The 21,171-nt window shown below is 42.8% G+C and overlaps 1 protein-coding gene across 1 annotated transcript in view; it reads right to left on the minus strand.

Moving 5' to 3' along the window:
• LOC122799848 (rap guanine nucleotide exchange factor 6-like) overlaps positions 1-21,171 on the minus strand; it is a 1,033,906-nt gene that overhangs the window by 832,250 nt on the left and 180,485 nt on the right. The gene's annotated exons all lie outside the window — the stretch shown is intronic.

Below are 21,171 nucleotides of genomic sequence, written 5' to 3' on the forward strand. Positions count from 1 at the left end.
TAGAAGTTTTATCCATTTTCAATTGTTTCTGAGGAGGTTCCGATACACTAGTCTGTGCCAGAGAATGTCTTTTGGCCGACTTGACCTTCTCTTTTCTGGATGAATGGGACTTTGATGAAGAAGAACTTGCTAAGTCTTCCTCGAAGGAAGGCTTGAGGAGACCTTTCAGAATTAACTTGTTCTTCCGTACCTGGAGAACTCTGGAGCTAAAGGCATGGCAGAATGAACAAGTTTCCTGCAAGTGAATGGCTCCGAGGCAATAAATACAATTACTGTAGCCATCTGTAATTGACATCTTCTGGGAGCACTTTATGCATTTTTTAAAACCCGAAGGTTTGTGATCTTTAGACTCTTTAGACATATTTATCAGAGCTGTAAAACAAGGTCCTCTAATTTAAACAGGCCTCGCCCTAAAACTACACAACAAACATATTGAGGACTAGGTCCTCTAACTTAAATGGGACTAGCCCTAAGAAGCGCACACACACACACACACACACACACACACACACACACACACACGAGAGACTAAAGAGGACTAGGTCCTCTAACTTAAACGGGCCTAGCCCTGTTAGAATAAATTCAAAGATAACAGAGGGCTAGGTCCTCTAACTTAAACAGACCTACCTAGAAAAAGCTAAGCTGGAAAGTCAAACAGCAGGCAAAGTATGAGATAAACAACACTGCACACAATCCTCTTACTCTATAAAATAGAGAAACAAGGCCCTAATACGAACGCGAGCCTGTAGAGATATAAACTATGTCAAAAACTAGTACAACAAACACTGCACACAATATAAAGGTATGAAAAAGTGAAAAAAAACAAGGTCCTAACACAAACACAGACCTAGGTAATATTGAATGTGTTAGAAACTAGCACACAGGATACCACACAGAGAACAACAAGGGCCAAACGGCCAACAAGTTCTCAAAAAACTAACTAGGTAATTAGCAAAAAATATTTCTAAACACTATAAGATAACTAACACTAATCTTAAGTATAACTAGCTAAAAAATCAGCAAAAGTGAAAAATAATGAAAAAAGTTTTGAACTTAGCCACAGCCAAGCAAGAAGCACTTCTGAACTCGTAGACGCGGCAAACGAGATCTGGGGATTGTACTAGTGCTCTATGGGATACCTACTAGCCACAAGCCAACTAAGAGACTTTGAGCTTTATAATAAGGCCGAGTTGGAGCTGAGGATCGGCTCCTAACCCACATGTAAGAATGAAGGCGAGATAGGGCTACAGAACATTACATTGTACCAATCACTACAGGGAATATATCAGGAGAAAGAGGATACATATATTCTTACAGACTGTACATAGTCCTGGTAATAAACTGGTTTGTCTACATCTCTATTTGGCTTTCTACAGGGTATTTTTAACTTTTCATTCCTCTTGCATCAATTTTGCCTATGCACCATTCTATGGACAGTGCATCAGTAGGGGTATCAATGTGTGTCCTTGATTACCTCTGTTGGTCCTGGCTCATCAAAATGGAACAGTTATTTCATGAAGATGGCTTTTACTGCATTGTATACAGTTGACATTCAAAATTTTGATAATAAAACTCTATGGTTTTTCATGTTTTTGTAGTTGGGTACCAACCTTTCTTCTCGTCACCTAAACCACTCATATGCTGACTGGCAGAATGGTGAAAATTATCTGAAACTAACATGGACATATACATTTTCATGACTGTACAAGCAAAGTCGATGAGCCCATCTGCCTGCATTAGCTTGGCCTGGCAGAAGAGTAGCGACAGGGCTACCAAACAACTCTGCAGGTAACTGTTAACAGTGAAAGGATCTTCTTAACATTGCCTCCACATCTCAAGGTCATTCTGAAAACAGACTAGACATGAACAAATCTGTCCATCTCTTTTTGAGAGATAAGATGAGATGAGCCTGTCATACACTTGCCTCCTCATTCTGCACAGAACTTTTTTAAATACTTGTCCTGTTTAGTGGGGTTATATTTTTCAGACACAGTCTCATTAGATTTTCAAAGGAATGTGCAACTTCCCTGTACCCGCAACTCTTAAGATGGATATAGGTACAATCACTGTATCAGTAAATGGATATCATCAGTTGTCTACAGTCACCAGACAGTGCTGACATTTTATCTCAAAAAGATCAGAAGCAGCATACTGTTATTGCTTTGATGGTATCCTGGGTGGATCCAACATTCTCTTGCTTTGACAGTTTGATATTCTGTACATAAACTACAGGACTGCACACAACAGTGTTACCAATGATCTTTGTTCAGTATACAGTCCGTTGGCAAGACATTGTGTCATTTCAGTACCTTGATGGCCTTTGTAAAATTGCTTAAAAATGTCTTTAAGCACTTTATCAGAATGAGCAGTTGTCTGCCTTTAATAGTAACTTTTACACCCATGGTTAGCTCATCCATGAAGGGACAATAAGAACTCTTGTTCCATAGTACTATATCAGGGCTGACACTCTTATTAGCGTTTTAGAGCCAAACGTAGACAGGCCTGATAGCATGTGTCAAATTTTGTTTGAATAAAGTAAGAGACGTACTTTGCTTTATGTGGAGTGGAAGACGGTTCCATGGAAGAGGTAGTCTATGTGATATGCATTTATTCCTCCAACATGTTTTACTTATGTTGCAAAAGAGATTGAGATCCCTTGTGCTCACACTACCATTGGACGTACTTAAGGAGCAAACATTCTGCAATATTCTAAGCAATCTAGGATGCGACTATATATATTTTGACCTCTTTAAGTCCACACACTGCTTCAGTATGCCACTTATTCATGGACTATTCAAATTAATATATGTCAAACTGAGGAGATGTCATATTTCAAGGTTTAGCAGTAACAATCCAAGTTTGGAACTACAGTCTGACTAACAAAACAACACAAGCCAAGAGTGGAAGGAGGGCAAATTTCACCTCAAGGAAGCAATCATCAGCAATGTAGCCAATAAAGGGCAAAACTTTTAGTTATGTACTCACCATAACTTCAGATGTTTGGGATCCATCTCGCCTACATTCTGAATGATGGGTTCGGAGCCGATCCCTCGGCTCCGACTCGGCACGCTTATGCCAAAGAGCGAAGTCTCTTATTGGCTGAGCTTACTATATCCCAGGATGCACCACTACCAGTCCCCCAGATCTAGTTTGTCCGCATACATGCACACATGCATACCCTGCTTATATAACATCGTCAGATGGAACAAGATAAAACAGTTGAACTCAACTCCGTTGAGTCTCTTCTGATCTCCAAGGCAGGGGAAGGAGGGTGGGTATCAGGAATGTAGGAGATGGATCCCAAAGAGCTGAAGTTATGGTGAGTACATAACTAAAAGATGTTATGTGATCCAAACTCGCCTACATTCTGAATGATGGGACAGCGTCCTAGCACCTGAATCCTGGGTGGCTCACTGGAAAACACTCCTGAGTACCGTGGAACCAAATGATGCTCATCCTTTAGATGCCACATCCAATTTGTAGTGGGAAATGAAAGTGTGCGGGTTGGACCAAGTAGCCGCAGCACAAATTTCGAAATAGCGAGCTTGGAATGAAAGGCTATAGAAGTAGCCATAGCTCTGGTAGAATGAGCTTTGATAGATGATGTAAGATGTTTATTCAAGAAGAATAGGCCTGAGTTATGCAATCTCTGATCCATTTTGAGATTGTAGCTTTTGTAATGGTTTGGCCCAATTTATTATCTGAGAAGGACACAAACAACTGGTCTGACTTACGAAGTTGCGAGTCCTGTCTAAATAGAAGCGTAATTGCCTGTGAACATCCAATTTATGGAGAGTATATTCTGCTTCATTAGAGAATTTTGGAAAGAAAACTGGTAGCTCTAAAGATTGTTGAAGACAGAAACTAGAACAGACTTTGGGGACAAAGGATGGATTAGGCCTAAGTGATACTCTATCCTTGTGGAAAATCAAGTATGGTGGTTTAATAGACAGGGCTTGAAGCTCTGAGACTCTCCTTGCAGAGGTAATAGCCACTAAAATGCCGTTTTCCAAGACAGATATTTTAATTGCATGTAGCAGCGGTTCAAAAGGGGGAGATGTTAATGCACGAAGCACCAAATCAAGATCCCACGGAGGTGCAGGATGAAAAACTGGTGGTCTTAACAGACTGGCACCTTTAATGAACGTTTTGCATAGTCTGCTGCTCATCAAAGGAGGATCCGTGGATTCATGGAATTTCGAGATAGCAGCTAGTTGGACTTTAATAGTTGAGACAGAAGATCCCTGATTAAACAGGGATGTTAAAATTTCAAAACCTCTGGGACAGGAGCAGTGATAGGGTCTAAGCCCTTGAGTTGAGCCCAGATAGCAAACCTCTTCCACTTACTGAGGTACAATTTGTTAGTGGTGGGTTTGTGGGCGAAGATAAAATGTGAACAACTTCCGGGTCTAGTGTGTGCCTTCTAACTAAGGTTGGAAGTGGAGGAGCCAAGCTGTCAATTTTAGAGATTGAAGGGACTGATGCCAATGTCCCGACTGATGGATTAGCAATCAGGATCAGGTCCACGGATCGTCCACTGCATGCCTTTTCAGGTAAGGAAACCATATCTGACGAGGCCAGTATGGGGCAATCAGAATCATTGAAGACCCCAGTTGAGAAGCTTTTTGAATAACTTTGGAAGGAGTGGAATTGGAGGAAAGGCATAAAAGTAGCCCTGTTGGCCAAGGTTGTGCTAGAGCATCCATGGCTGGTACTTCCTGATGTGGAATCAAGGAGAAGAACTTCTGGCACTTGGTGTTTTGTGGAGTTGCAAATAGGTGCAGCACGGCGTCCCCATCTCTTGAAAACCTGAGCTGCTACTGTGAGGTTTAGAGACCATTCGTGAGGAGAGAGAATTGTCCTGCTTAATTTGTCCGCCAATACATTTGATTTTCCCGGGATGTGGGTCGCTACCAAGAAGCGGTTGGTAGCTACAGCCCATTCCCACACTCTCATGGCCTCTCTGCAAAGGGGATACGATCTGGTCCCTCCTTGTTTGTTCAGATACCAAACCACCGACATGTTGTCTGTGTGGATGGCGATGATGCCTTGAGGAAGAAACTTGTGTAAGGCCTGTAGGAATAGAAGTACAGCCCTCATCTCCAACACGTTGATGTGGAGAAGAGCTTCGTCCGGAAGCCAGGAGCCCTGAACTAGCCTGCCCAGACAATGCCCCCCCCACCCTATTTGGGAGGCATCTGTCGTCAGGGTAACCACTGGAGGGGAGAACAAAGGGTTTTCCCTGATCCAAGTTGGATGTCTGAAGCCACCAGCGAAGGTCCCTTTTGCATATTTCCGTAATCATGATGTGATGATTGAGGGGAAGATCCTGAAAGGACCATTGAGTTGACAAGAGCCACTGAAGAATCCTCATGTGTAATCTTGCTAGAGGAACTAAAAGAACCGTGGCAGACATTGAGCCTAAAACCTGTAGGACCATCCTGGCTGGGGCTTTGGATCTCGAGATCAGAGCTTGAACTTGGCCCTGTAAGGTTCGGATCCTTTCGGCAGGAAGAAAGACGCACATCAATCTTGAGTCTATCTCTGGCCCTATAAACTTTATGCATTGAGAGGGCAGCAAGACAGACTTTGACCAATTGAATGTAATCCTAAGGAAACACCCAGGAGATGGTGGCTTTGAGGTTGTCCATTAATAGATGCCTGGTGGTGGCAGTCAGGAGCCAGTCGTCGAGATAGGGAAACACTTGGAATCCAAGACTTCTCAGGTGAGCCGTCACTACTGCCAAACACTTGGTGAACACCCTGGGGCTGTGGTGAGACCAAAGGGCAGAGCACAAAATTGGTAATGACTGACTCCCAGGCTGAAGCGCAGATACCTTCTGGACGCCTGATGTATCGGTATGTGATAATAGGCGTCCTTGAGGTCTATGGAGCACATCAAACATCCTTCTCCAACAACGGGAGAATGGATTGTAACGTGACCATTCGAATTTGGATTTCGTGGATTGGTTCAGTCTGCTGAGATCCAATATTGGTCTCAGGTCCCCTGTCTTTTGGCACTAAAAGAACCTGGAGTAATTTCCTGATCCGATCTGGTCTGTGGGGACCGGTTGGATGACTCCTTTCTAGCAGCTTTAAAGCTTCTGCGGCTGCTATTTCCCTTTGACTGGGTGGTGGGTCCGGGATTCTCTTGGACGGAGGGGTGAGTCTTTGAATGGGATGGTGTAACCTCCGGCAATGATCCGAAGCACCCATCTGTCCTGAGTGATTGACTCCCAGGCTTTTAGGTGCTTGGCAACGACACCCGACTGGCTCGAGCAGCACAGCCGGGCAATCCCTCATGTCGTGTGGGAGGCTGAAGAGCCACGAAAGGACTCGCGGTCTCCAGAATTGCGGGGCCCTCTGCCGCCTCTGGGACGGCGTCTCCCTGAAAAATTTCCCGCCCTCTGCCTCTGGACGGGAATCTTCCTGCTGTTGGGAGAAAAACTTGCGAGATTTTGAACCACATTTTCCCCTCCTTTGGCCTTGGGGTGGCCGAAGGGAGTGGAATAACGGCCCCTACGGCAGATAACGTTTTCCCTCTTGCTCACAGCGGGTAAGGGTGTCTTTCACCTTGGGTCCAAACAATGAGGACCCATCAAAGGCGTCGGCGAAGGAAGACTTGAAGGCCTCCGCAAACTGACACAAGCGGAGCCAGGCTTGTCTCGAGAGCCACGCCTGTGCCTGCGCTCTACCGCCCCGGCCGCATAGGAAATGAGCCTCATGGGCGAGTTAGAAATTGGCGTAAGGATAGCCAACTGAGAGCTAACCGACTGGGCTAGCTGCTCAGGTAGGTTACCGAGGAATCTGACAACTCCTGACCAGATCCCTCTGAAGCTTGTAAAATGTGCCAAATAGTTCAGAGACCTTAAGGTAAAGGCCGCTGAAGTCAGGGTGCGCTTCCCGTACCTATCCATACTCCTAGACTCCTTATTAGGAGGATGGATAGACGTTGAAGCCTCTGCCACGTCCTGTTGTGTAGCAGATGCCACCACCATGGCATCTACAGCCACGCCTTTAGTAAGGAACTCCTTCTCGGGCGAGCAGATAAGAATTTATTTGGACGAGAACGGTCTCCTTCCACAGTATCTGGATGTTCACCTTCGACAAACTAAATCCAGAAGCTCGTCGAAGGCGGAGACACCCAGGAGGCGGAGGGCTGAGCCCCAAAGGCCTTGAGGAGCACTGATTAAGTCAGCTGAGGGGTTTGGATATCCAGCCGCCTCGTTGTTTGAGGATCTCTAAGATGTCTGCAAATGAGACATCATCCGAGGACGACTGGGGACCCTCCGCATCATCCATATCAGTGTCCGATGTAATAGACTCGGGGAGTCCACGTGCTTCCTCTTGCGATCTCTTCCTTGGGGTTCCTCTGAAGACAACTCCGAAGAACCCTCAGGAGGAGGAAAGGTAATATTGAATGTGTTAGAAACTAGCACACAGGATACCACAGAGAGAACAACAAGGGCCAAACGGCCAACAAGTTCTCAAAAAACTAACTAGGTAATTAGCAAAAAATATTTCTAAACACTATAAGATAACGAACACTAATCTTAAGTATAACTAGCTAAAAAATCAGCAAAAGTGAAAAATAATGAAAAAGTTTTGAACTTAGCCACAGCCAAGCAAGAAGCACTTCTGAACTCGTAGACGGCAAACGAGATCTGGGGATTGTACTAGTGCTCTATGGGATACCTACTAGCCACAAGCCAACTAAGAGACTTTGAGCTTTATAATAAGGCCGAGTTGGAGCTGAGGATCGGCTCCTAACCCACATGTAAGAATGAAGGCGAGATAGGGCTACAGAACATTACATTGTACCAATCACTACAGGGAATATATCAGGAGAAAGAGGATACATATATTCTTACAGACTGTACATAGTCCTGGTAATAAACTGGTTTGTCTACATCTCTATTTGGCTTTCTACAGGTATTTTTAACTTTTCATTCCTCTTGCATCAATTTTGCCTATGCACCATTCTATGGACAGTGCATCAGTAGGGGTATCAATGTGTGTCCTTGATTACCTCTGTTGGTCCTGGCTCATCAAAATGGAACAGTCATTTCATGAAGATGGCTTTTACTGCATTGTATACAGTTGACATTCAAAATTTTGATAATAAAACTCTATGGTTTTTCATGTTTTTGTAGTTGGGTACCAACCTTTCTTCTCGTCACCTAAACCACTCATATGCTGACTGGCAGAATGGTGAAAATTATCTGAAACTAACATGGACATATATATACATTTTCATGACTGTACAAGCAAAGTCGATGAGCCCATCTGCCTGCATTAGCTTGGCCTGGCAGAAGAGTAGCGACAGGGCTACCAAACAACTCTGCAGGTAACTGTTAACAGTGAAAGGATCTTCTTAACATTGCCTCCACATCTCAAGGTCATTCTGAAAACAGACTAGACATGAACAAATCTGTCCATCTCTTTTTGAGAGATAAGATGAGATGAGCCTGTCATACACTTGCCTCCTCATTCTGCACAGAACTTTTTTAAATACTTGTCCTGTTTAGTGGGGTTATATTTTTCAGACACAGTCTCATTAGATTTTCAAAGGAATGTGCAACTTCCCTGTACCCGCAACTCTTAAGATGGATATAGGTACAATCACTGTATCAGTAAATGGATATCATCAGTTGTCTACAGTCACCAGACAGTGCTGACATTTTATCTCAAAAAGATCAGAAGCAGCATACTGTTATTGCTTTGATGGTATCCTGGGTGGATCCAACATTCTCTTGCTTTGACAGTTTGATATTCTGTACATAAACTACAGGACTGCACACAACAGTGTTACCAATGATCTTTGTTCAGTATACAGTCCGTTGGCAAGACATTGTGTCATTTCAGTACCTTGATGGCCTTTGTAAAATTGCTTAAAAATGTCTTTAAGCACTTTCTCAGAATGAGCAGTTGTCTGCCTTTAATAGTAACTTTTACACCCATGGTTAGCTCATCCATGAAGGGACAATAAGAACTCTTGTTCCATAGTACTATATCAGGGCTGACACTCTTGTTAGCGTTTTAGAGCCAAACGTAGACAGGCCTGATAGCATGTGTCAAATTTTGTCTGAATAAAGTAAGAGACGTACTTTGCTTTATGTGGAGTGGAAGACGGTTCCATGGAAGAGGTAGTCTATGTGATATGCATTTATTCCTCCAACATGTTTTACTTATGTTGCAAAAGAGATTGAGATCCCTTGTGCTCACACTACCATTGGACGTACTTAAGGAGCAAACATTCTGCAATATTCTAAGCAATCTAGGATGCGACTATATATATTTTGACCTCTTTAAGTCCACACACTGCTTCAGTATGCCACTTATTCATGGACTATTCAAATTAATATATGTCAAACTGAGGAGATGTCATATTTCAAGGTTTAGCAGTAACAATCCAAGTTTGGAACTACAGTCTGACTAACAAAACAACACAAGCCAAGAGTGGAAGGAGGGCAAATTTCACCTCAAGGAAGCAATCATCAGCAATGTAGCCAATAAAGGGCAAAACTCATTTTCGCAGCAAGCATTCCAACTACAGCAATAACTGACGATGTTGGTGTGGTATATTAAAGATTTACCCACGGTTGGCATGGTTTAATCACGACAGCAAAGCCCGAGTGATTAAATAAAGCCAACCGTGGGTAAATTTCAATATAGCACAACCACGGAGTCGTTTATTGCTATTAAACAATGACATTATTTAAGAAGAAAAAAATACTTTTTTAAATAATGTCTTTGTATAATGGTGCATTACTGTTCTTCCACGGCTAGTGGTATACTGCTTCCTTGTGTTGATGTACTGTGCATGTGTATGTGATTTGCGTTCCCACACATACCCAGTACATCAGTGCTCGGGAAAGTAAGCAACGGAGAAAAGAAGATCTCCATTGCTCCACTTTTCCTTTCTTTTTTTTTTAATTTAAAAAAAAAAAAGGTTTGGGAAGTTTAGGGTAGGAAAGAGACAGCATGGAGGAAATACAAGGGAAATCAGGTACATGTCTTTAATTTTAAACAAACCTGATTTCCCTTGTAATTTCTGCATGGTGTCTCTCTCGTATGTCCGGAGTCCTCCGGACTACAAATTTTGTTTTTATTTTTGTTGAAAAAAGTTAAAATTAAAGAATATTCCAATGGAAAAAAGTCAGTGCGACAGGACCTTTTTCCATTGGTATATTCTCGGATTTACAAAGGGCACACTGGTTGGGCTGACCAATCAGCATGCTCATTTTAGAATGTTAATGGCCAGTCATTGTATAAAGTAAATAACCTATCACTGTTCTCTTTCTCTGTATATAGCCCATTTTGAATGAAAAGGCAGACTGCTTCCTTTGGTGATTTTAAGTAAAGACTCTTGTTAAAATGTCACCTGGAGCTGCAATTTCCACACTGTTTCACCTAACATTAGCCATTAAAGAAATTTGGTGCAAAACACAGACAGAAAACCAGTAATTCAAAACTTTACTACAGAACACTTCCAGAAACTCAGTTCAAGAGTCCCTCTCCTATATTATAAAACAAACAAACAAGAAAATACTCTATGCCTGAACAGAAGCAGTCTAAAAAGAGAAAGAACCAAAAAAATCAATTCCTGCATCAGTGCTTTAATTTAAAAGTCTAGTGATATTTAACCACCATACAAACCCCAGCTTGTTCCATCGTCAACCCAGGAAAAGTACCAGTGCCCATACACAGTTATGCAGACTGGCTCAAATAAAGCAAAAACTGCTTAACATGGTTATAGTAGGCTTCACCAGTTGCATTTTAGTCTCATGAGTTAATCAGAAATACACTTGAACTTCACCACTTGTAAATTAGTTTACAGGTTCATAGGTGCCTAGTAGGCTATTAATCTGAGAGGATCTTAAGAAGCCTAACCTTACTTTCCCATGGCAGTTTTTAGCCCCTATATTTTGCAGGGGCAGGGATGCTAAATCGGAGATGAAAATGAGGTTACCCAACCATATGTCCTAATTAAATCTGAATAGAGTAAAAGAAGATCTTTGCTTTATGTGGAGTGGAAGATGTCATCATTAGATGTCTATTACCTCATCAGACATCATTAAAAGTGAAAGCACTTGGCAAAGTGGTTTACTTTCACATTATCTTCAGAGTATCAGATACTTGTTTAAATTCACCAAACTATCATGGATAAATTTGCTTCTTACGACGATTGGTGTCAGGGTTGCACATGCCACTCACTAAATACACACGCGTGTGTGTGTATAAATCTATGCAAAATAAATATATACATACAGAAACATACACGCTATATAAATATTATACAATATAGAAAATATATCTACGTATATATGTATGTAACAATTTATCATAATCCCCCTTTTCACATTTTTGTATGTGGAGTTGGGGTGTCACATTAACAATGACCATAATCTACAGCCAGTATTCACACCACTGGGTGGCTAGCCCTGCTGTGGTTGTTCTTCTACACTTAATGCACACACTCACTCACACTAACGGCCAATTTAGTGTGTCCAATCCAACTACTGCAAGTCTCTGGAATGTGGGAGGAACCCACAGAACCTGGAGAAAAACCCACACAAATGGAGGGAGGACATGCAGACTTTACACAGAAGGCAGTCCAGCCAAGAATCGTATCAAGGAACCTCTTGCTGTGAGGTGACAATACTACCTACTGTACCACTGTGCTAGACACACACATATAAACATATATGCACATATATACACCTATATCTATATATAACTGTTCACAGGTTCATAGGTTCATACTAGGCTATCTGCCCTAGGGCATTTATAAGCCTAGCCAGAATGTGTTTGGCTTTCGCCACCCATTTTAAATTAATTTTGCTATGCCCTTTTTTGAGGTTAGTATACTGTGCCTTTGTCCAACAGTGACACAGAAGTGATACCCGGGGTAAACCTATGATCTCCCATCCACTCATCAAGATTCCTCTTGAAGAGAGTCAATGAGGGACTCTGCCTAATCTGGACTGGGATTTTATTCCAGACTGAAGGGAGCCTCTGGGTTATGAATCTGTCCCTCCAGCATGTCCTATTTATTTCAGTGCTGAGGTTCGGTCTCTCGAGCGTGTAGCTCAATGGGATTTGGATTTTCGGAGGTGCAGCATGTCCATTAATTCCGGGTTGGACATGGCTTTATACGTCAGGCACAGATCGCCTCTGAAAAGGCGGTATGCCACTGAGTAGAGCTGGAGTTTCTTTAACCAGGCACCATATGGCATCTGTTTGAGCCCTTTGATCCTCTTGGTGAGGTACTTTTGGGGTCTTTCCAGTTGCTGCAGGTGTCTGGTAAGGTACATCCCAAAAGGGGCATTGTACTCAATTATGGGCCTGATGAGGGATGAGTAAAGAGGCACGATGACCTCCCCTGATCTAGATGTGAATCCCTTCATGATTAGGTGGGCTACATAAAATGTTTTTCTAACCACTTTGGCCACGTGGTTGTCAAATGAGAGATTGCTATCAACTTGGGTCCCTAATTACTTCTTCTGTACTTAACGGATTACCACACCTATGTGGTAATTTGTGGGCACTTTTTTTTGCCAAAGGGGATGACTATACACTTTTTGGCGTTTAGCTTGAGGCCATGGCCCTGGCACCAGTTGTCTGTTTCTATGAGGCCCTTTTGGAGGATGCTTGTGTCGGCTGGAGAGTCGATTATGGCGCCCAGTTTGCAGTCATCTGCGAACTTGGTCAGCCACAGTCCTTCCATGTTGGCCTGTACCTCCGATAAATATATACCGAACAAGAGAGGTCCCAGGACTGAGCCTTGTGGGACGCTACTTGTAACTGGTTTGGAGTCTGACATGGCTCCAGCAATTCTAACCATGTGGGTTCTGTCCTTGAGCCAGTTTGCAACCCATCTAGTGGCATAGGGGTTTATATTTAAGCTGGTGAGCTTATCTATAATGCCCAAGTGGGGTATTGTATCGAAGGCTTTTGCCAGGTCCAGGTGGGCTGTGTGGACCACCTTCCCCTCGTCAATGGCCTTGGTGACTGTTTCAAAGAAATCAACCAGGTTTAAGAGGCAAGATCTGCCCTTAACAAAGCCGAACTGGGTAGGATCCAGTGTCTGTAGGTCCCCAATATCTTTATTTATGAGGTCCATGATGATCCCTTCCATAGCTTTGCAGACCAAGCTAGTCAGGCTTATGGGGTGATAGTTTCCAGGATCCGTTGAGGCACCACCTTTGTGGAGAGGGACCACAGTTGCTGTACGCCACTCTTTGGGTACATATCCTGTAGTAAGGCTGAGATTGAACAGTAGTTTTATGTTTGGGTTTAGCTCTTCTTGGAGTTCATGTAGGACGCAGCCTGGGACACCGTCTGGTCCCATTGATGCTGTGTTTTTTGCTTTGGAGAGGGCGGCTCTTACCTGAGCATCTGAGATGTCGGGGGGGGGGGGGGCAGCACTCTGCTGGGATAGATATTTGCCCTTTTGGTGGGGGGGGGGGAGTTTGCGCTGAACCTGTCAGCTAGGATGTTGGCAATGTCTGTGGGTTTGGCGTATTTTTTGTCATTTTGGACTAATTCTGAGCATATCTGGGAATTACCACCCAGGTTCCTAACATAACTAAAGAAAGCCTTGTGATTATCCTTAGTGTCCTGTGCAATTTTTCTCTTGAATCTGGCCTTAGACGATTTTATGAGTGCCCGTAGTTTTTTGCTAATACTGATCAGAGATGCCTTCCCTTTCTGGAATTTTTCTCTATCATTTAGTAGCTTCCTCCTTCTATTGTATAGTTTGTTTATGGCTGGGGTCCACCAGACAGGACGTCTGCCTTTGGAGGATTGAGTCTTGGTTTTATTTGGGATCGCATGATCCATGCATTCCTGAAGGTGTTCATACAATGCGTTTATAAAGGATTCTGTGGTCTGGGCCGTATTTTCCACAGGCCTGGGGGCTTTGAAGGATTCCACCTCGGTTTTGAGGAGTGTGAAATTTGCTTTAGAGAAGTTTTTCACTGTGGTTTTCTGGGCAAGGGGTGGTGTCGGGATGTGAATATCCAGTGAGATTAGTTTATGGTCTGATCTTACCAGTGAGGGATACACTTCTGGTTTGGAGCATAGAGTCCCCATGTTGGTGATGATCAGGTCCAGTATGTTTTCCTCTCTTGTGGGAGTGGCAACAAGTTGTTCCATAGCATTTGAGTTTATAAATTCTAGGAACCTTTGGGCTAGGGTGTTGGAGCTAGAGTAATGCTCCCAGTCTATGTTTGGGTAGTTGAAGTCGCCCAATATAATGGTGTTTTGAGAGACCTTCATATTTTCCAGTGTTCTCAGGAAGGCCGAGTGGGGTTCCTGGGTTAGGGAGGGTGGTCTGCAGCAGGCTATAAACTGGAAGGCAGTTTTACCCACTGTCAGTTGCACATGGATAGTCTCTGATGTTTCGTGCTGTGCCACCAACCTGGAGGTGTGGGTATCTTTGATGAATATTGATACTCCCCCTCCTTTTGTGGGTTGGTCCAAGTTTTGGGGCCGAAAAGCATGGTATGGGGTATAACCTGGTAGTGCTGGGGTGCTCTCGGGAGCCTTGAACCAGGTTTCTGTTACTGCACAGATATCGATGTTCTCCATACTAAGGAGAGTTTTGAGTGCGTGCATCTTGAGGTTTAGACTTCTGGCGTTGAGTAGCATTACTCTTAGTTTCTTATCCCTTGTGATACCTATGGAGATGGGTTTGTCTTTTGAGCCTTGCCTAAAAAAGGCACTATGGGGTAGCAAGAGCCTTTGCCAATATCCGAAAGCCCAGGGGTGACAGGTGCAAGCTGTCCCTAGCGAAGCATCGTGGCTTGTCGAGCATGTCATCGCAGGCTGACAGGCACTGGATCCCCTTTGAATGACACCAATACTTAAGCCAATTGTTGAAATTGATCATCTTGTCTTCATATTGTGGCATCATTCTTGGTGAGGGTAAGATGCTACTCAAGGTCAGGGTCATGCCAGCCTGGGCCACATGCTCAGAGAGCTCCTCTATGTCTCTTTTCATGTAGTCCAGGGAGGTACGTCTCAGGTCATTCACACCAGCATGGACAATGACAGAGTCATATTTGTACTTGCCTTGGAGTGACCTGAGTGCTTGTGTTATGTGGCGGATCCTAGCGCCCGACAGGCAGCTCACCGTGACCTTTTCCTTGTTCAGCCTGGTGAGCGGGATGTCAGTGTGCCTGACGATAGAGTCACCTATTACAAGTGTATCAGGTGTGTTGTTTAGCATTAAGGGCTGTGACTGTTCGGCACTCTGGCTTTGTGAGCTATGTGTTGCACGTGTTTTGTTTTGGGGTATCGGTTGCTTGGGTGTCTGCTTTGGAGGTTTCTGCTGCTTAGACAGATTTTTATTTAGAGCCTCCGAGTATGTTTTTGTGTGTTTATGTGTTTGGTTTGCTGTCGTGGTAGGTCTATGTGAGACTGGAATTGTACTGAGTGTGGTTTCCTTCTCCTCCTGACTGGTTATGCCAGTACTGAGTTGAGAGAGCTTAGCCTCCAGTTTGGCTATATGGATGCATCTCTCACATGTGTTGGAATTTGTTGGGAGGAGGAGAGGGTTGTCTGTGTACATGAGGCAGTTGTAACATTGCCTCAAGATTCCCAGATTCACCAGTTGGACCGGAGAGAAGATTGACAACTGACCTTTGGACATGCTAGAATAGTATTGGGAACTCCTTTATAATTGAAAAAAAAGGGCCAATGGGGAACAAGGTACTCAAGAGGACTTTGTGAGAGTGTAGTGCTTTTAATTTTTTAGTGCTGACTTATATAATTGCTTTAGTGAGCAAGTGCCTTTAGTGAGCAAGTGCCAGGTAACTTAAATGCAATGTGTTACAGGTAACTTAAATGCAAAAATGACAAACAGTAACTTTCTTTTAAGTGAAACAAGGAAATGAGTAGAGTAAGCAATGCAGATATCACTAGGGATCCACAGAAGCGCTGAAAAGCCGCGTTTTAGGTGGTATTAGCGTTTCAGGGAAATAACAAGCATACAAACAGAGCTAGATTCAGCAGGCCTGGATCTAGTCTATGCTACAGCAAACAAGGTGTACCAATTTCAGTAAGAATTATTATATCTGTTTATATCTATATCTAATCTATATACATCTGTATACAGATATCTGTATATATATATATATATATATATATATATATATATATATATATATATATATATATATATACACACACACACACACACACATCTGTATACACACACACACACACACACACACACACACACACACACACACGTGTGTGTGTGTGTGTGTGTATGTGTCATCATCATAAACTCCATTTTTCCTCCACTTTCTACAAGAGGTTGGGGTGTCACGACAACTGTTGCCATCTCTCTCAATTCAATGACACACTCTTACCTTCTTCAACACTCATGCCTGACCATCAAACGTCTTCTGTCACACAATCCAGTCACCTTTTTGCTGGACTCCCTCATTTCCTCTTGAGTTCTTCCTGCCTGTCTTAATCTTTTTTTTTGCCAGATTGTCTTCTGCTTCTCTGCACATGTGCCCAAACCACCATAACCTGTTCTCTTTGACCTTGTCTGTAATTTGAGCTACTTTGGCTTCTGCTCTGATGTCCTTATTTCTTCATCTGTACTAAAGTGTGCATCCTACCACCTGTCTCAGGCACTTCATCTCCACGAACTCTAGCTTCCTCAAATGATCTGTCTTTACTGCCCAAGTTTCTGTAGCATATAGTAGTACTGGTTATGCTACTGTTTTGTACACCTTACTTTTCAGCTTCTTTGGCATTCGTCTGTTATACACTACCCCTGACACTCTGTGCCAGTTGGCTTTGATCTCCTCATTCAGACTTCCTTTCTTCTTTACCTCCTCTTCCTGATACCTGAAGCTATTAACCTGTTCCCACTATTTTCCCCTCTCTCAATTCTCAGCTTCTTCTATTTCCCCTATTTGCTGCCATTACAACGGTCTTACCTGAGCACAGTTTCAACCCATGTACCTTCAGTTTTGCAGTCCATTCCTCTACCCTTTAATGAAGTTCTTGCTCAGAGCCTGCCTGTAATGCCACATCATCTGCATACAAAAACTTTGTTGACCTCTCCCTTCCAACCTGTTTGCTAATGTAGTTCATCACCAGTGTGAACAGCAGTGGGTGCAGAACTGATCTCTGAAGCATACCCACTACCAGTAGGAACCCTTCTGTGAGTTCAAATACTGTTCATACTTAAGTCATTGGGTCTTTGTACACAGCCTGCACCAATTCTACAAATGTTTCTGGGACTTCATACCATTGCAAAGCTGCCCAAATCAGCTTTCTTGGGACCTTGTCATATGCCTTCTCCAAGTCTAGAAATGCCTAATAGGACTCTTTCCTTATCTCTAGCTTCTTCTCAACGCGCTGCCACACAGCAAACATTGTGTTGGTTGTGCTACATCCTGATCTGAATCCAAACTGCTCGTCTCCCATCTTATCTTCTACTCCTCTTCATATCCGTTTATTAATCATCCTCTCCAGGACTTTCATACAGTATGACAGGAGTTTAATACCACTGTACTGTTCACAGTTGTGAATGCCCCCTTTGTTCTTGTACACGTGCACTAGTATAATTATTCAACAGTAATCTGGGATACTCCTTTCTCCCCATACTGCTAAGAGTACCATAAGGAGCCATTTCTCCCCTATCTCACCAAACATCATAACTGCTGTGACCTCATCCGAGCCTGCTGCTTTCCCTGACTGCATTTTCCTCTGAGCTATTCTTACTTCTTTTAGTGCGGGCTCCTCCTTTTCTTTCATCATAGGCTGTTTCTGAGGCAGTACAGTTTTCCAAGGGGTTTTCTTCATTCAGAAGCTGCTGGAAGTACTCCTTCCATCTGCCTCTGATGTCCTGTGGTCTGTTCAGGTCATCCCTTATGAAGAGTATCTGACTATCTTCTTTATTTTTCTGTCCTTGCCTTGCAGCCTGACAGAGTTTCTTCATGCCATTTACTGCGTCACTTTCCAGAAGCTGGTAGAGAGCCTCAGATGTCTTGTTCTTTGCTACTACAACTCCTCTCTTAGCCTTTTTGTTAGTCAATCAGTATTCTTCCTAGCCTGGTCTGTCTTTTCTACCTCACACTTTTTCCTGCACTCCTTCCTCTGCTCTCCACCACCAGCTTTCCATATGTACCTAATTTCCATACTTGGCTTGGCTGCATATCTCTTTTGTAGTCCTCACATGTGGTGTTTTGAGGCGTTACAATTATTTTCCAATGTCGCCTAATTCCTCTTCTTCCTAACGTGCTAGAGCCTTGAGTATTTCCTTGAATTCCAATGTTTTCTCTCCAGTCAGCTTCCAGGTCTTCAGCCTAGTCTCTGTTGACCTTTTTAGAGCCTTCTCTGACCACTGCTTGCAGCTAACTGTGGCAACCAGTGGTTTATACTGTAGGCCAACTGTTTTACTGGGGATGACTTTGCCGTCACTGATTCCACTCCATTGCCCTTTCTTTACTAAGAGGAAGTCTACCTGAGTTGAACGTTGACCACTTTTGTATGTGATCTTGTGTCTCTCTTGCTGAACCAGTGTGTATTTAGGTCACCCATCATCAACACCAATTCATGTTCTCCTGCTTTACCTAGTAGGTTCTGTCACCCATTATCAACACCAATCCATGTTGTCCTACTTTATCTAGTAGGTTCTGCAACTAATGAATGAATGAATGCATTTTCTTCACTATCACAACCCTGCTGTGGGGACATATGCTGAGATTATGAATAGTGCCCTGTGCTTACACTGGAGTCTGACTGCCATGAGTCTGTCACTGATTCTGAAAATATCCCTCACTGTCTTCTGAAGCCTTTCCCTCACCACAATTCCTATCCTATTTCTAGTCTGTCCAATCTTGAGTAGTAGACTCTGGATCCCAAGCCAAGTGCCTTTACTCCACTACCCTTCCAACTTGTCTATTGGATACACAGGATGCCCACCTTCCTCCTTACCATCATATCATCCACTTCCAAGCTGTGTCCTGTCAGTGAACCTACAGCGAATGTAGCAATTCTTAGTTCATGTTTGGTATGTTCATTGGTTTTACATCCCAGTTTCGCTCAACAAAGGGTAAGCCACGCTGGATAAATGGACACTGGCCAGCCAGTAGCTTATTGAACAAGGACTGCTTGGCTTTATGGCGGGTTCACACTGGCCAATAGGGGTATATACCCCTCCAACCATTAGTATGGGTCCCTAGCATAGGTCAGAGTAGGCAAGGTCCTCAACCTACTTAACACCAATAACTACCCATGTCCATTTCAGCAACATTAGTCAACATGACTGAATCACCTAGAGCCAGTTTTTACACCATCGTGTGGCTAGCCCTGACATTGCACAAAGTCTGTGATCCACATTTTCTCATCTTGAGGATACTGTGCACCACAGTTAATGTCCAAAGAGATTGGTATATACAACTCTTACCCCTTTTCAGTCACCATCTAAAGTCTGTGATGTTGCTGCCCACAACTCCATTACTGGGTCACTTCTGAGGTGGAATCACTCAGCATGTTTTTGGGAGATGGGAGGAACCGTACAGAAACACAGGGAAAAAATGCAAACTCCACACAGGCAATTTGTCGGAGGTCAGGTTCGAACCTCAACCATTATGCCAACTGGTCTGCATTTCACCCACGCATTCACCACACACACTGGACTGCTGAAAAACACCTTTAGTTTGACAATTTAATACACTTCCTGAAAAAAAAAACATGGCGTATCACAAAAGACTGAATATGCACGCGTACCACATTTTTTTCAGTGGCATGTATTTTTCTTTCTTTAAAATATACATTCTTATTTGCTCTTCTATAAACAAAAATACACATTGGCAATTAATAAGAAATAAAACACGTGTACAGAAATGTGACAAGCTTAAAATATCAAATGACATGGGTGTAGAAAGTAAAAACTCAAACGTAGATGGGTTCTGTTGGAAATGTAATGGAAATTGCTTATTTATTCATTCAACATTTCTTTACCGGGAAAGTCTGACTGGGACAGAGCCCATTTTCAGCAAAGGCCCGGGGAGAAACGCTCCAGACACGTCTTTGGAACTTACAAAAACTTCAGTGTGTATGCATGAGGCAAATTTGAAATCTCAGGAATGGTTAAACTTCCTGTAAAAAGAAAATAAATGCAAGCAACAAGTGACTGCACATTCAACGGATAAGGGTATAACCAGGCAGGTACACTAGTCTATATGCTCTGCAGATGTTCCAAGTTAAAACAGTACAAAAAGGACATACAGAGAATATTAACTGACATTTGAATGATATGAGTTTGACCTCTAAGTTGTTTCTCTTGCACTGTATTCTCTGAAATGGTTTTGAAAGGTATGAATGACACTTTCTTTTTGGTAATAAATCAACTAGGACCGAATATTACAAGACACTGGAAATCTAATTAGCCACCAAAGGCCAAAGTGCTGCACTCTTCATTAGCTGAACAGGTTAAGAAATAGAAAAGGCCTACCAAGTAACTCAAAAAAAGCATGTTTCCGAATAAATGGCTTCTGTCCTAATTCAAATGTATTTGAACAGCTAGGGATTATAGCCCCCCTAGTCATTTATCTCTGACCTTATCACATTGAGATTCCATGGGACAGAAGTTTTTCATTTTTCCTTTAAGTCTTGTGTGGAATTCTATTAGCTCAATAAAAGGTGGTGGGCATACAGGAGTTTTTTTTCCCCCAAATTAATAGCAAAACTTTGAGGTTAGGTGGCAACAGTGTTTAAACTGTTGCGATCATTAAGATGATTGTGAGTTTACTCCACTGAACCTTGATCCTTTTCTTATTTATGTACAGTTTTTTTTTTTAACTTTACTTTGTAATGTTGTGGTGATGATAATAAAAAACAGTCTACAAAATGACATCCATTTATAGAGGATCACTAAACTTGTGTGAAATCTTGAACAGAATCTGTGAAGGTCTTTATTTTATAAATGTTACACAAAAAGGATGCTTTTAGCTTCAAAAACCTTCAATGTGTATGCATGAGTGCTGAGAAGTATGAGAAAGATCTGTATTTAAGGAATAGTTAAACTTTCTGCGAAAAGAAAAACACAAGCAACAAGTGACTGCACGTTCAACGGGCAAGGGTATAAGCAGATTTATTTGGTGTAGTCATACTAGTATATTTTCCCTGAGTACT

Source organism: Protopterus annectens, chromosome 4.part0 (assembly GCF_019279795.1).
Source record: "Protopterus annectens isolate FY-2018-M chromosome 4.part0, PAN1.0, whole genome shotgun sequence".
In the NCBI taxonomy this organism is placed as follows: domain Eukaryota; kingdom Metazoa; phylum Chordata; order Ceratodontiformes; family Protopteridae; genus Protopterus; species Protopterus annectens.